Below are 14676 nucleotides of genomic sequence, written 5' to 3'. Positions count from 1 at the left end.
TTTTGGGGAACATGGTTTTTTGTTACATGGATAAGTTAGTTAGTGGTAATTTCTGAGATTTTGGTGCACCCATCATCCAAGCAGTGTACACTGTACCCAATGTGTAGTGCTTTATCATCCCTCACCCTCCTACCCACTTCCCCTAGTCCCCAAAGTCCATTGTATAATTCTTATGCCTTTGTATCCTCATAGCTTATTTCCCACTTATGAGCGAAAACATACGATGTTTGGTTTTCCATTCCTGAGTTACTTCATTTAGAATAATGGTCTCCAACTCAATCCAGTTTGCTGTGAATGCCATCATTTCATTCTTTGTTTGGCTAAGTCGTTATTCCATGGTGTATATAAACCACATTTGCATTTTCTTTATCTACTTGTTCGCTGATGGGTGTTTGGGCTGGTTTCATATTTTTACAATAGCAAATTATGCTGCTATAAACATGTGCTCGCAAGTGTCTTTTTCATATAATGACTTCTTTTCCTCTGGGTAGATACCCAATAGTGGGATTGCTAGATCAAATAGTAGATCTACTTTTAGTTCTTTAAGGAATCTCCATACTGTTTCCCATAGTGGTTGTACTAGTTTACATTCCCACCAGCAGTGTATAAGTGTTCCCTTTTCACTGCATCCATGCCAACATCTATTATTTTTTGAGTTCTTTAAATTATGGTCATTCTTGCAGGAGTAAGGTGGTAGCTCATCGAGGTTTTAATTTGTATTTCCCTGATAATTAGTGATATTGAGCATTTTTTCATATGTTTTTTGGCCATTTGTATATCTTCTTTTGAGAATTGTCTATTCACATCCTTAGCCCAGTTTTTGATGTGGTTATTTGTTTCTTTCTTGCTGATTTGTTTGAGTTCTTTGTAGATTCTGGATATCAGTCCTTTGTTGGATGCATAGTTTGTGAATATCTTCTCCTATTCTGTGGGTTGTCTATTGACTCTGCTGGTTATTTCTTTTGCTGCAGTGAAGCTTTTTAGTTTAATTAGGTCCCATCTATTTATTTTTGTTTTTGTTGCATTTGCTTTTGGGTTCTTGGTCATGAACTCTTTGCATAAGTCAATGTCTAGAAGAGTTTTACCAATGTTATCTTCTAGAATTTTTATGGTTTCAGGTCTTAGATTTAAGTCTTTGATCCACCTGGGGTTGATTTTTGTATAAGGTGAGTGATGAGGATCCAGTTTCATTCCTCTACATGTGGCTTACCAATTATCCCAGCACTATTTGTTAAATAAGGTGTCCTTTGCTCACTTTATGTTTTTGTTTGCTTTGTCAAAGATCAGTTGTCCATTAAGTACTTGGCTTTATTTCTGGGTTCTCTGTTTTGTTTCATTGGTCTACGTACCTATTTTTATACCAGTACCATGCTGTTTTAGTAACTGTAGACTTGTAATATAGTTTGAAGTCAGTTAAAGTGATACTTCCATATTTGTTCTTTTTGCCTAGTATTGCTTTGGCTATTCAGGGTCTTTTTAGGTTCCACATGAATTTTAAGAGTGTTTTTCCTAGTGTTGTGAAGAATAATGATGGTTCTTTGATGCTAATTGCATTGAATCTGTATATTGCTTTTGGCTGTATGGTCATTTTCACAGTATTGATTCTATCCATCCATGAGCATGGAATGTGTTTCCATTGTTCATGTCATTGATAATTTCTTTCAGCAGTGTTTTGTAGTTTTCCTTGTAGAGATCTTTCACCTCCTTGGTTAGGTATATTTTTAGGCATATATTTTTTTTTTGCAGCTGTTGTAAAAGGGATTGAATTCTTCATTTGTTTCTCAGCTTGGTAATTGTTGGTATATAGCAGTGCTAATGATTTGTGTACATTAATTTTGTATTCTGAAGCTTTACTGAAGTCATTTATCAGATCTATGAGCTTTTGGATGAGTCTTTGGGATTTTCTAGGTATATGATCATATAATCTGTGAACAGTGACAGTGTGACTTCCTCTTTACCAATTTGGATGCCCTTTATTTCTTTCTCTTGTCTGATTGCTCTGGCTAGGACTTCCAGTACTGTGTTGAATAGAAGTGGTGAGAGTGGGCATCCTTGTCTTGTTCCATTTCTCAGGGGGAATGCTTTCAATTTTTCCCTGTTCAGTATAATGTTGGCTGTGGGTTTGGAATAGATGGCTTTTATTACTTTGAGTTAAGTCCCTTCTATGCCAGTTTTGCTGACGGTTGTAATCATAAAGGGATGCTGGTTTTGTCAAATGCTTTTTCTACATCTATTGAGATGGTCATATGATTTTTGTTTTTAGTTCTGCTTATGTGATATATCACATTTATTGACTTGCATCTGTCAAACCATCTCTACATTCCTGTTATCAAACCCAGTTGATCATGGTGTATTATCTTTTTGATATGCTGTTGGATTCAGTTAGCTAATATTTTGTTGAGGATTTTTGCATCTGTGTTCATCAGGGATATCAGTCTGTAGCTTTCTTTTTTTTGTTTTGTTTTTTCCTGGTTTTGGAATTAGGGTGATACTGGCTTCATAGAATGATCTTTAGGGAAGATCCCCTCTTTCTCTATTTTTTTGGGAATAGTTTCAGTAAGCTTGGTACTGATTTTTCTTTGAATGTCTGATAGAATTTATCTGTGAATTCATTTGGTCCTGGACTTTTTTTTTGTAGGCAGTTTTAAAAATTACTCTTTTAATCTCGCTGTTATTGGTTTGTTCAGTTTCTCTTTCTTCATGATTTAATCTAGGAGGGTTGTATAGTTCCAGGAATTTATCCATCTCTTCTAAATTTTCTTGTTTGTATGCATAAGGTGTTCATAGTAGCCTTGAATGATCTTTTGCATTTCTTTGATATTGGTTGTAATATCTCTTGTTTCATTTCTAATTGAGCTAATTTGGATCTTCTCTCTTCTTAGTTAATCTTGCTAATGTTCTATCAATTTTATTTATCTTTTCAAAGAACCAGCTTTTTGTTTCATTTATCTTTTGTATTTTTTTTCCTGTTTCAATTTCATTTAGTTCTGCTCTGACCTTGGTTATTTCTTTTCTTCTGGGTTGGGGTTTGGTTTGTCCTTGTTTCTCTAGTTCCTTGAGGTGTGGCCTTAGATTGTCTACTTGTGCTCTTTCAGACTTTTTGATGTAGGCATTTAATACTATGAACTTTTCTCTTAGCACTGCTTTTGCTGTATCCCAGAGGCTTTTTTCTGTTATGTTACTATTACCATTCAGCTCAAAGAATTTTTAAATTTGTATTTTGATTTCATTCTTGGTCCAAAGATTATTCAAGAACAGATTATTTAATTTTCATGTGTTTGGGTGGTTTTGAGGGTTCCTTTTGGAGTTAATTTCCAGTTTTATTCCACTGTGATCTGAGATGATAGTTGATATAATTTTGATTTTCTTAAATTTATTGAGACTTTTGTGACCTGTCATTTAATCTATCTTGGAGAATGTTCATATGCTGAAGAAAAGAATGTGTATTCTGCAGTTGTTGGATTGAATGTTCTGTAAATATCTATGAAGTCCATTTGTTCTAGGATATAGTTTAAGTCCATTATTTGTTGATTTTCTGTGTTGATGACCAGTCTACTGCTGTCAGTGGAATATTGAAGTCCCCCACTATTATTGTGTTGCTGTCTGTCTCATTTCTTAGGTTTAGTAGTAATTGTTTTATAAATTTGGGAGCTCTAGTGTTAGGTGCATATGTATTTAGGCTTGTGATATTTTCCTGTTGGACTATTTTTTTTATCATTATATATATGGCCCTCTTTGTCTTTTTATACTGTCGTTGCTTTAAAGCCTATTTTGTCTGATATAAAAGTAGCTACTCTTGCTCACTTTTGGTTTTCATTTGCATGGAATATCCTTTCTTACCCCTTTATCTTTAGATTATGTGAGTCCTTATGTGTTGGGTGAATCTCTTGAAGACAGCAGGTACTGATTGGTGGATTTTTATCCATTCTGATATTCTATAACTTTTAAGTGGAACATTTAGGCCATTTACCTTCAACGTTAGTATTGAGATGTTATGTACTGTTCTATTCATCACGTTAATTGTTGCCTTAAAACCTTTTTTTTCTGTTGTGTTATTGCTTTTTAGATCCTGTGAAATTTATGCTTTAAGGAGGTTCTATTTTGGTGTATTTTGAGGTTCTTTTTCTTCAAGATTTAGAACTCCTTTTGGGATTTCTTGTAGTGCTGGCTTAGTGGTGGCAAATTCTCTCAGCATTTGTTTGTCTGAAGAAGGCTTTATCTCACCTTCATTCATGAAGCTTAGTTTTGCTAGTTATAAAATTCTTGGTTGACAATTATTTTGTCTCAGGAGGCTAAATATGGGACCTCAGTTCTTTCTGGCTTTGTAAGGTTTCTGCTGAGAAGTCTTCTGTTAATCCGATAGGTTTTCCTCTATAGTCCACCTGATGCTTCTGTCTCACAGGTCTTAAGATCCTTTTGTCCGTCTTGACTTTAGATAGCCTGATGAATATATGCCTAGGTGATGATCTTTCTGCAATGAATTTCCCAGGTGTTCTTTGAGGTTTTTGTGTTTGGATGTCTAGAATGCAGGGCCAGGGAAGTTTTCCTCAATTATTCCCTCAAATAAGTTTTCCAAACTTCTAGATTTGTTTTCTTCTCCAGGAATACCAATTATTCTTAGGTTTGGTCATTTAAGATAATCCCAAATATTTTGGAGGCTTTGTTCATTTTTTTCCTTCTTTTTTCTTTGTCTCTATCTGATTGGGTTAATTCAAAAGCCTTGTCTTTGAGCTCTGAAGTTATTTCTTCTACTTGTTCTAGTCTATTGTTGAAACTTTCCAGGCATTTTGGATTTCTCTAAGTGTGTCTTTCATTTCCAGAAGTTGTGATTATTTTTTCTTTTTGATATCTATTTCTCTGGAGAATTTTTCATCCACATTCTGTATTTTTTTAATATAACTTTTAAGTTGGTTTTCACCTTTCTTTGGTATCTCCTTGAGTAGCTTAATAATCAACCTTCTGAATTCTTTATTTGGCAATTCAGAGATTTCTTCTTGGTTTGGATTTATTGCTGGGGATCTTTTGGGGGTGTTATAGAACCCTATTTTGTCATATTACCAGAAATACTTTTCTAGTTCCTTCTCATTTGGGTAGACTATTTCAGGATGTTATAGGCAGTGGAATTGGTATTATCTTCTTCCGGGGATCAGGGTTATTCTGTAATGAGTTGCTGTAATGGCCTAAGCTGGTTGGCCTCCAGCCAGAAGGTGGCAGTTTCAAGAGAACACTAGCTGCTGTAGTGGTAGGGAGCTCTAAGCTTGCCCTAACATGTCCAGGGTAAGTATTTTGGTTTCTCAGGTGATGGGCTCCCAGGAGTTTCTGTTTTGTCTTTGGCTACCAGGGTGGGTAGGGAAATACCATCAGGTGGGGGCAGGATTAGGTGGGTCTGGGCTCAGACTCTTCTTGGGTGGGGCCTGCCATGGCCACTGTGAGGGTTGGGGGGTGATTCTCTGGTCAATGGGGTTATGTTCTAGAGGGAATTATGGCTGCTTTTGCTGTGTCCAGGCAAGTGGGGGATAGTGGTAGCAAGTGGCCTCAGCCAGCTCCCACATAGTTGGAAAGGCTAGTCTTGCTCCATGGTGCCATGCTGAAACCTTACCCCAGGCCATGAGCTACCCCACTAAGAAACAACCTGGCTTTCAGACCTTGCACTTTCCAGTCTGCCTACTCTGTCTGCAGCAGCTCCTACACTCCTGCACTCACTCGTATCCACAGCCCCTCCCCTCAGACTCTGCTCAAGAAAATTTGTGCCCAGTTGAACCCACTACCAATTTCAGTTGGAAACTTCCTTCGCCCTGTGAGCCCCTCCCCCACAATTCCACTGGCTGCCTTCCCCAGGATTCCCTGTAAGATATAGTCAGGGATGGCTTCCCTGGGCTCAAACTGGGGATTGGGAGTGCAGGCAAGGCACTTCCTGCTGCTACTTCTACTTTTATATTTTTCATGACTCCCTGAATCCGTTTTATCTCTAGATAAGGTTAAGTCCTTCTCCTGTGATTTGAATTTTAAGAGTCCCCAGTGGGGATATGGGTTCAGAGGTAGGTCCCCTGCCTCACACTTTGGGAACTCGGTTTTCCACCTGTTTCATGGAACTTACAGCAGCATGTCACTTCTTTCAAAGAGTCTGTGAATTCTTTTGGTTTTTCTAGTACATTTCTTCTGTGGTTCTTGGAGCAAAAGATCAGGGTGTGAGTCTCCACACATTGTATTGTTTGTCCATGTGGGAGCCGCACATTAGCCCTGTCTCCTATATGCCATCTTTCCCGCTTCTCCAGAAGTTGCCTTTTATTGGGTAAAGCATGACAAGGGTCATGCTATTTAAGGAGGGGGATATATATATACTGAATTCCTTTAGATATTTTTGTAATATTTATAGTCAAGTATATTAAACAACATTAAGGGTAACCATTAAATCGATGGACATACTATCTATAGCATTCAAATTAGCAGAGAGGGAAAGGGGGAGGGGCATAGAAATCATATCAGTCTCTAGAAGATAGGAAAGGAGGATAAAACTAAAGAGCTCTGCACAGCAAAAGGAAGAGTCAGGAGAGTAAACAGACAATTCACAGAGTGGGTGAAAAGCCTCACAATCTATACATCCGACAAAGGACTAATATCCAGAAATGCAAATCAAAACCACAATGCAATACTACCTTACTTCTGCAAGAATGACTATAATCAAAAATAAAAAAATAATAAATGTTGGTGTGGATGCAGTGAAAATGGAACACTTATACACTGCTGCTGGGAATGTAAACTAGTACAACTACTATGGAAAACAGTGTGGAGGTTCCTTAAAGAAGTAAAGGTAGAACTACAATTTGATCCAGCAATCCCACTACTGGGTATCTACCCAGAGAAAAAGAAGTCATTATACAAAAAAGATACTTGCACATGCATGTTTATAGCAGCATGATTGGCAATTGCAAAAATCTGGAACCAGCCAAATGCCCATTCACAGCAACCTGGATGGAACTGGAGACTATTATTCTAAGTGAAGTAACTGAGGAATGGAAAACCAAAGATTGTATGTTTTCATTCATAAGTGGGAGCTAAGCTATGAGGATGCAAAGGCATAAGAATTATACAATGGGCTGTGGGACTCAGGGGAAAGGGTGAGAGGGAGTGAGGGATAAAAGACTACAAATTGGGTTCAGTGTATACTCCTCAGATGATGGGTACACCAGAATCTCGCAAATCACCATTAAAGAACTTACTTGAGTAACCAAATACCACATATTCCCCAAAAACCTATGGAAATAAAAAAAAAAACCAAAGAAAATAAAAAAACTTATGAAAGGATGATAAACCTAAGACACAAAATTAGATGATATAAATAGCAACACATATGAGTAATCACAGTAAATATAAATAAAATAAACACAACATATTGTATTAGTTGTTATTTATACCTTTCTCACCTTCCCACACTTACCTGAAGGCCAGTGCTTCTCTTCGCCATTGACTTAGAGCTTTGCCACAAGTCCATGTGTCTTTGTTTTGCCAGTAGAGTGTATGCGGATGTATCTGATGCCACATCTGAGCAGAGGCTTTAAATATGTTTGTGTGATTTGTCTTGACCTCTTGTGCTTTTGCTCTCTGTCATAAAAACACCTTGTCCCAGGTGAGGCTGCTAATTCAGCCTGGAACCTAGAATGAAAAGGTACTTGGAGAACATCTGAACATGACCTCAAGTCTGAGCCCAGCCAAGTCCAGTAGAGCCCAGCAGAGTCACAGCCAACATACAGATCTGTGAGAATAAGATAACATTTATTTTTTTAAGCCATTGAGTTTGTTTGTTTTTTTTAAATAAATTCAGCTTTACTGTAACACTTGTTCACTAATTGTATTTGTTTTCTAGGGCTGCTGTAACAAAGTACCCAAACTGGATGGTTTAAAACAACAGAATTTTATTCTCACAGTTCTAGAGACCAGAGGTCTGAAATCAAGGTGTTAGAGGGCCAATCTCCACCTGAAACCTGGTGGAATCCTTCCTTGCCTCTTCTTAGCTTCTGCTGGTTTGTTAGAAATCTTTGGTGTTCCTTGGCTTGCAGCTGCATAATTCCCAATCTCTGCCTTTGTTGCCATATGGCATTCTCTCTGTATGTCTGTGTTCTCATGTGGCCATTTTGTTATAAGAACACTAGTCATATTGGATTAGGGACCCACCCTGCTCTGGTATGACATCATCTTAACTCATTACATCTGCAGTCACCCTGTTTCCAAATAAGGTCATATTCTGAGGTCTTTATGTTTAGCATTCAACAGATTTTTTTCAGTGGGGGGACAACAATTCAACCCATAACACTAATACATGAATTTATATCTAAAAATTGGATGTTCATGTAATAAAAACCTGAAATATGTGGTGACCAAGATGCAGGTGGTAAAAAACTATTCTAGGAACCTGTAAACATGGACATGTTTTGTAGTGGTGAAACAATGGGTAAAGCAGAAAATATACCAAGTGAACTTGCGATTTGTGCAAAGAGATTTGGAGACAGTATGTTGCCATCTTGAATTGGTTGTTATTAGTGGCATTTGATAAAATACAGAAAAAAATTTGATTGAAAGCAGGGATGAAAAGAAAAACAGAATCCAGGAAGTCTGTGATTGTAAGGATGATGAATGAATATTTCTCATGTCCAACCAATTAAATGTATTGAAAAATATTCCCGATACATGAAGTCTGAAAGAGCCCCAAATTAAGATACATCCTTAGGGAAAAGACGTAATGAAAAGTGGTATATCAATTACATCTTTTGTTAAACCCTCTGATTGGATTAAAATGGTCTCTAGGAAACCCATTCAGCTACAGTATACTCCTCCGTCCCATTGACTTTATCCTAGACAATGTGACAAAATTTTGCCAATGGAAAGTGAGCAGGCGTATTGTGGGCTGATAGACCAAGTGAATAAAATTTAGAAAGCATATAAAAGATTTGAATAATACAATTAACAAGTTTGATCTATAGATACTATGGACTCCTACACCCAACAAACAGAGAATATGTAGTCTTTTCAAGTATCTATGGAGTTTTCAAGACAATTGATTATATAATATTACAGAAATTTCAGAGAATATTATGCCTAGTAGAATTAACACAGTGTCATTAACTTATGAATCAATAATAACTAGTTTAAATCTCTACCCACCCCCCAATAACGTTGGAATGAAATGAATGCACTTGTCAATAATTCATGAAATAAAAAAGAAATTTTAATAGGAATTACAGATACGAACATCAGTGAAGATACATGTGGTAGAGACTGCTGCAAAAATTTTCCTGTTTATTGTAATAGGGCTATAATGGGGTTGTCTCACCAAAGACTAAATTTTCAGCCTACTTTGCTGCTAAGTGTGGTTTTATAACTTGATTTATATCAAAAGAATGTGACTGGAAATGGGCCAGGCATGGTGGGTGATATGTAGTCCCAGCACTTTGAGAGGCGGAGGCAGGCAGATATCTTGAGCTCTGGAGTTTGAGACCAGCCTGGGCAACAAGGTGAAACCCTGTCTCTAAAAAATACAAAAATTAGCCAGGTGTGGTGGCACATGCCTGGGGTCCCAGCTACTTGGGAGGCCGAGGTGGGAGGATTGCTTGAGCCTGGGAAGTTGAGGCTGCAGTGAGCCATGATTGTGCCATTGCACTCCAGCCTGGGTGACAGAATGAGACCCTATGTCGGTGGTGGTTCTAAGGTGGCTGAATAGGAACAGCTCCAGTCTACGCCTCCCAGTGTGAGTGATGCAGAAGATGGATGATTTCTGCATTTCCAACTGAGGTACTGGGTTCATTTCACTGGGGAGTGTTGGACAGTGGGTGCAGGACAGTGGGTGCAGCGCACTGAGCATGAGCCAAAGCAGGGCAAGGCATCGCCTCACCTGGGAAGTGCAAGGGGTCAGGAAATTCCCTTTCCTAGCCAAGGAAAGGGGTGACAGACAGCACCTGGAAAATTGGGTCACTCCCACCCTAATACTGCGCTTTTCCAACGGTCTTAGAAAATGGCACACCAGGAGATTATATTCTGCGCCTGGCTCGGAGGGTCCTACGCCCACGGAGCCTCACTCATTGCTAGCACAGCAGTCTGAGATCAAACTGCAAGGCAGCAGCGAGGCTGGGGGAGGGGTGCCCACCATTGCTGAGGCTTGAGTAGATAAACAAAGCGGCCAGGAAGCTCGAACTGGGTGGAGCCCACCGCAGGTTGCCTCTGTAGACTCCTCCTCTGGGGGCAGGGCATAGCCAAACAAAAGGCAGCAGAAACCTCTGCAGACTTAAATGTCTCTGACAGCTTGGAAGACAGTAGTGGTTCTCCCAGCACACAGCTTGAGATCTGAGAACAGACAAACTGCCTCCTCAAGTGGGTCCCTGACCACTGAGTAGCCTAACTGGGAGGCACCCCCAAGTAGGGGCAGACTGACACCTCACATGGCCTGGTAACCCTCTGAGACAAAACTTCCAGAGGAAGGATCAGGCAGCAACATTTGCTGTTCACCAATATTTGCTGTTCTGCAGCCTCTGCTGCTGATACCCAGGCAGACAGGGTCTGGAGTCTACCTCCAGCAAACTCCAAAAGACCTGCAGCTGAGGGTCCTGACTGTTAGAAGGAAAACTAACAAACGGAAAGGACATCCACACCAAAACCCCATCTGTACATCACCATCATCAAAGACCAAAGGTAGATAAAACCACAAAGATGGGGAAAAAACAGAGCAGAAAAACTGAAAATTCTAAAAATCAGAGCACCTGTCCTCCTCTAAAGGAACGCAGCTCCTCACCAGCAACGGAACAAAGCTGGATGGAGAATGACTTTGATGAGTTGAGAGAAGAAGGCTTCAGACGATCAAACTTCTCTGAGCTAAAAGAGGAAGTTCAAACCCATGGCAAAGAAGTTAAAAACCTTGAAAAAAGATTAGATGAATGGCTAACTAGAATAACCAATGCAGTGAAGTCCTTAAAGGACCTGATGGATCTGAAAACCATGGCATGAGAACTACGTGACGAATGCACATGCTTCAGTAGCCGATTCAATCAACTGGAAGAAAGGGTATCAGTGATGGAAGATCAAATGAATGAAATGTAGTGAGAAGAGCAGTTTAGCGAAAAAAGAATAAAAGGAATGAACAAAGCCTCCAAGAAATATGGGACTATGTGAAAAGACCAAATCTACGTCTGATTGGTATACCTGAAAGTGACGGGGAGAATGGAACCAAGTTGGAAAACACTGCAAGATATTATCCAGGAGAACTTCCCCAATCTAGCAAGGCAGGCCAACATTCAAATTCAGGAAATACAGAGAACACCACAAAGATACTCCTTGAGAAGAGCAACTCCAAGACACATAATTTGCAGATTCACCAAAGTTGAAATGAAGGAAAAAATGTTAAGGGCAGCCAGAGAGAAAGGTCAGGTTACCCACAAAGGGAAGCCCATCAGACTAACAGCTGATCTCTCGGCAGAAACTCTACAAGCCAGAAGAGAGTGGAGCCAATATTCAACATTCTTAAAGAAAAGAATTTTCAACCCAGAATTTCATATCCAGCCAAACTAAGCTTCATAAGCAAAGGGGAAATAAAATCCTCTACAGACAAGCAAAGGCTGAGAGATTTTGTCACCACCAGGCATGCCCAACAAGAGCTCCTGAAGGAAGCACTAAACATGGAAAGGAACAACCAGTACCAGCCACTGCAAAAACATGCCAAATTGTAAAGACCATCGAGGCTAGGACGAAACTGCATCAACTAATGAGCAAAATAACCAGCTAACATCATAATGACAGGAACAAATTCACACATAACAATATTAACCTTAAGTGTAAATGTGCTAAATGCTCCAATTAAAAGACACAGACTGGCAAATTGGATAAAGAGTCAAGACCCATCAGTGTGCTGTATTCAGGAAACCCATCTCACGTGCAGAGACACACATAGACTCAAAATAAAGGGATGAAGGAAGATCTATCAAGCAAACAGAAAACAAAAAAAGGCAGGGGTTGCAATCCTAGTCTCTGATAAAACAGACTTTAAACCAACAAAGATCAAAGAGACAAAGAAGCCCATTACATAATGGTAAAGGGATCAATTCAACAAGAAGAGTTAACTATCCTAAATATATATGCATCCAATACAGCAGCACCCAGATTCATAAAGCAAGTCCTTAGAGACCTATAAAGAGACTTAGACTCCCACACAATCATAATGGGAGAATTTAACACCCCACTGTCAACATTAGACAGATCAACGAGACAGAAAGTTAACAAGGATATCCAGGAATTGAACTCAGCTCTGCACCAAGTGGACCTAATAGACACCTACAGAACTCTCCACCCCAAATCAACAGAATATACATTCTTCTTAGCACCACATTGCACTTATTCCAAAATTGACCACATAGTTGGAAGTAAAGCACTCCTCAGCAAATGTAAAAGAACAGAAATTATAACAAACTGTCTCTCAGACCACAGTGCAATCAAACTAGAACCCAGGATTAAGAAACTCACTCAAAACCACTCAACTACATGGAAACTGAACAACCTGCTCCTGAATGACTACTGGGTACATAATGAAACGAAGGCAGAAATAAAGATGTTCTTTGAAACCAACGAGAACAAAGACACAACATACCGGAATCTCTGGGACACATTTAAAGCAGTGTGTAGACGGAAATTTATAGCACTAAATGCCCACAAGAGAAAGCAGGAAAGATCTAAAATTGACACCCTAACATCACAATTAAAAGAACTAGAGAAGCAAGAGAAAACACATTCAAAAGCTAGCAGAAGGCAAGAAATAACTAAGATCAGAGCAGAACTGAAAGAGATAGAGACACAAAAAACCCCTCAAAAAATCAATGAATCCAGGAGCTGGTTTTTTGAAAAGATCAACAAAATTGATAGACCACTAGCAAGACTAATAAAGAAGAAAAGAGAGAAGAATCAGACGCAATAAAAAATGATAAAGGGGATATCACCACCAATCCCACAGAAATACAAACTACCATCAGAGAATAAACACCTCTACACAAATAAACTAGAAAATCTAGAAGAAATGGATAAATTCCTCAACACATACACCCTCCCAAGACTAAACCAGGAATAAGTTGAATCTCTGAATAGACCAATAACAGGCTCTGAAATTGAGGCAATAATTAATAGCTTACCAACCAAAAAAAGTCCAGGACCAGATGGATTCACAGCCAAATTCTACCAGTGGTACAAGGAAGAGCTGGTACCATTCCTTCTGAAACTATTCCTATCAAGAGAAAAAGGAGGGAATCCTCCCTAACTCATTTTATGAGGCCAGCATCATCCTGATACCAAAGCCTGGCAGAGATAACAAAAAAAGAGAATTTTAGACCAATATCCCTGATGAACATCGATGCAAGAATCCTCAATAAAATACTGGCAAACCGAATCCAGCAGCACATCAAAAAGCTTATCCACCATGGTCAAGTGGGCTTCATCCCTGGGATGCAAGTCTGGTTCAAAATATGCAAATCAATAAACGGAATCCAGCGTATAAACAGAACCAAAGACAAAAACCACATGATAGTCTCTATAGATGCAGAAAAGGCCTTTGAAAAAATTAAACAACCCTTCATGCTAAAAACTCTCAATAAATTAGCTATTCATGGGACGTATCTCAAAATAATAAGAGCTATTTATTACAAACCCACAGCCAATATCACACTGAATGGGCAAAAACTGGAAGCATTCCCTTTGAAAACTGGCACAAGACAGGGATGCCCTCTCTTACCACTCCTATTCAACATAGTGTTGGAAGTTCTGGCCAGGGCAATCAGGCAGAAGAAGGAAATAAAGGGTATTCAATTAGGAAAAGAGGAAGTCAAATTGTCCCTGTTTGCAGATGACATAATTGTATATCTAGAAAACCTTATCGTCTCAGCCCAAAATCTCCTTAAGCTGATAAGCAACTTCAGCAGTCTCAGGATACAAAATCAATGTGCAGAAATCACAAGCATTCTTATACACTAATAACAGACAATCAGAAAGCAAAATCATGAGTGAACTCCCATTCACAATTGCTTCAAAGAGAATGAAATACCTAGGAATCCAATTTACAAGGGATATGAAGGACCTCTTCAAGGAGAACTACAAATTACTCCTCAGCGAAATAAAAGAGGATACAAACAAACGGAAGAACATTCCATGCTCATGGGTAGGAAGAATCAATATTGTGAAAATGGCCATACTGCCCAAGGTAATTTACAGATTCAATGCCATCCCCATCAAGCTACCAATGACTTTCTTCACAGAATTGGAAAAAACTACTTTAAAGTTCATATGGAACCAAAAAAGAGCCCGCATCGCCAAGTCAATCCTAAGCCAAAAGAACAAAGCTGGAGGCATCACGCTACCTGACTTCAAACTATACTACAAGGCTACAGAAACCAAAACAGCATGGTACTGGTACCAAAACAGAGATATAGACCAATGGAACAGAACAGAGGCTTCAGAAATAATGCCACACATCTACAACTATCTGATCTTTGACAAACCTGACAAAAACAAGAAATGGGGAAAGGATTCCCTATTTAACAAATGGTGCTGGGAAAACTGGCTAGCCATATGCAGAAAGCTGAAACTGGATCCCTTCCTTACACCTTATACAAAAATTAACTCAAGATGGATTAAAGACTTAAATGTTAGACCTAA

The sequence above is a fragment of the Nomascus leucogenys genome, chromosome 15 (assembly GCF_006542625.1).
Source record: "Nomascus leucogenys isolate Asia chromosome 15, Asia_NLE_v1, whole genome shotgun sequence".
NCBI classification, from domain to species: Eukaryota; Metazoa; Chordata; class Mammalia; order Primates; family Hylobatidae; genus Nomascus; species Nomascus leucogenys.
The sequence above is the reverse complement of the archived record's forward strand: the minus strand, read 5'-3'. Positions refer to the sequence as shown.